Below are 2,527 nucleotides of genomic sequence, written 5' to 3'. Positions count from 1 at the left end.
AGACTAAATTTTCAGATTTAAAACTGCATATAATTAGCGATTAATTAGCCTTTTTAGTGGCCATCTGGCCGACTTAATTGGGACGTCCCCTACAAACTCCAAATAACATAGAAATCAGGATTTTTATTTTTGCTTCGCTGGCATTTTTGTTGCGATCGAGTATTGCACTGTTTATGTTTTCGTTTAGTCTGGTTAGTATATCGTTTACATCATAGTTTAGACGTTAAAGTGTCAACGTAAGGTGGTACACTTGCTTTTATACTGTAGCGGTTTATTAGAGAGAAAAACGACTTCTCACCGCGACTCACAAAATAAAAATGCCAACGAGCGCGAAATGCATGAATAAACACAGCCAATCCAGTGTGAACACAAACGAAGGGACGATAAAACTTACGATACACACCACCACCAGAGGGCTCATCACACTGCCCCTCCAAAAAATATTTTTGGCCTCAAAAAATGAAGAAAACATAATTGATTTTAACAAGAAAAAAACATACCCAAGAGAATTGCCTTCTTAGCGTGAAGGAAATACAACAGTAGTTTTGACTCTACAGCGGAAAAAATACAAACGTTACGAGAATACGGAAATATTAACTCTACTGCACAAAATAACAATAATATTCATCGAATCGACGCGGGCGTGCTCGACTGCGCCCATGCCGAGTTTGCGATAATGTACTTGGAGTTGCTGATGGGCTGCCCGTCTGCAGCTCCATCGCTCCCTCACGTTTTGCGTCATCGCTTTCCTCCTCCTCAGGGTCGTCGCTCTCGACCAGCCAATTTCGTGGCATCTGCCTCGCTTCGTATGGCCGGAGGCTGTCGACGTGTATCACTCTCGGTCGTGATTCGGGATGAAATTGCATATGGTATAATGAACAGTTAAACTTTTCCGTCACGAGATACGGTCCAACCCATCCTCTGCCAAGTTTCTGCTTTGCCTTGGGAGGATAATAATACCAAACCCAATTACCAAGATCGAACTCCTGGGGCCGCACTTTCCGATCGTAAACCGTTTTTTGCTTGATGGCGAATCTGCGCAGCGGTTGTCTCGCAAACTGGAATGTGCTATTCATCGCTTTTTGCATATGTTCAGCATACGCGGTGTGGCACGAAAAGGAGCCTTGTTGCGGGGGCACGCCGACGACCAGATCGATGGGCAATTGGTTTCTCCCTCGAGCATAAGTCTGTTGGGTGTGTAACCTGTACTATAATGTTCAGAGCAACGGTATGCCACTGTTAAATAAGGAAGCAACTCATCCCAATCATTTCAATTCTCGTTTACGAATAACGCTAACATTTGTTGAATCGTGCGATTAAACCTCTCAACCAAACCTGAAGAGTGAGGATGGTATGGCGTTGCACGTGTTTTCTCTACTTGAAGTAACTGGCAGATTTCCTGGAACAACAAGGATTCAAAGTCCCGACCTTGATCCGAATGGATTGCACTGGGGACTCCAAACCTGGTAAAAAAATGATTAACAAAAGTCCGAGCTGTCGTTTCTGCTCGTTGGTCCGATAAAGGGAAACACTCCACCCATTTCGTAAAATAATCACATACAACTAACACGTATTGGTTACCTCCTGTGTTTTTTGGCAGTGGCCCAAGGAAGTCGATTCCAATGCGCTCCATAGAGTATCCGGCCACGGACGGTTGCAACTTTGCACCGGGTCGACCGTGGGTCGGTTTCCGTGTTGCACACTCTACGCACCAACGGCACCATCGTCTTATATCCTTTTGATGGCACGGCCAATAAAATCGCGGTCGTATTTGGGCCGTAGTTTTTCCAATACCCAAGTGACCTGCGGTTCTTAATACATGGAGATGTCGGAAAAGTTCTTCCCTCAAAACGCGAGGTGCGACCAATAATTTAACTTCATTATCCTTCGCCCAAAGGAAACCATATACAGTATAGGATACCGTTTTCAACCACAAAACAATCCCATTGTTGTGGATGGTAAATGATGATCTTACTCGGAACGTTACAAATTGACTCTTCGTTCAAACCGTAGTCGTCGTGGCCGAGTGGTTAAGGCGACAGACTCGAAATCTGTTGGGTTCTGCCCGCACAGGTTCGAATCATGTCGGCGACACTTTTTTTCAAATTTATGAGATAAATGATGATCTTACTCGGAACGGTTACAAATTAATTCTTTCATAAAAACGTAGTCGTCGTGGCCAAGTGGTTAAGGCGACAGAATTGAAATCTTTTGGGCTCTGCCCGCACAGGTTCGAATCCTGTCGGCGACGTTCTTTTTCTAATTTTTGAGACAAATGATGATCTTACACGGAACGGTTACAAATTAATTCTTTGATGAAACTGTAGTCGTCGTGGCCAAGTGGTTAAGCCGACAGACTCGAAATCTGTTGGGCTCTGCCCGCACAGGTTCGAATCTTGTCGGCGACGTACTCTTTCTAATTTTTGAGACAAATAATGATCTTACTCAGAAGGGTTACAAATTAATTCTTTGATGACACCGAAGTCGTCGTGGCCGAGTGGTTAAAGGCGACATACGCGAAATCTGT

The 2,527-nt window shown here is 44.3% G+C and overlaps 3 non-coding genes across 3 annotated transcripts; all 3 read left to right on the top strand.

Annotated features, from left to right (window-relative positions):
• The first annotated feature begins 2,012 nt into the window (after nucleotides 1–2,012).
• trnas-cga lies at nucleotides 2,013–2,094 on the top strand. Its single transcript has one exon. It is a non-coding gene; the product is annotated as a tRNA-Ser (tRNA).
• Nucleotides 2,095–2,169: 75 nt separating this feature from the next.
• trnas-uga lies at nucleotides 2,170–2,251 on the top strand. Its single transcript has one exon. It is a non-coding gene; the product is annotated as a tRNA-Ser (tRNA).
• A 75-nt stretch (nucleotides 2,252–2,326) lies between these two features.
• On the top strand, nucleotides 2,327–2,408 carry trnas-cga. The gene has a single exon. It is a non-coding gene; the product is annotated as a tRNA-Ser (tRNA).
• The last annotated feature ends 119 nt before the right edge of the window (nucleotides 2,409–2,527 follow it).

The sequence above is a fragment of the Ciona intestinalis genome, unplaced genomic scaffold (assembly GCF_000224145.3).
Source record: "Ciona intestinalis unplaced genomic scaffold, KH HT001148.1, whole genome shotgun sequence".
Taxonomy (NCBI): Eukaryota; Metazoa; Chordata; class Ascidiacea; order Phlebobranchia; family Cionidae; genus Ciona; species Ciona intestinalis.
This window is presented reverse-complemented; position numbering and strand designations above follow the sequence as displayed.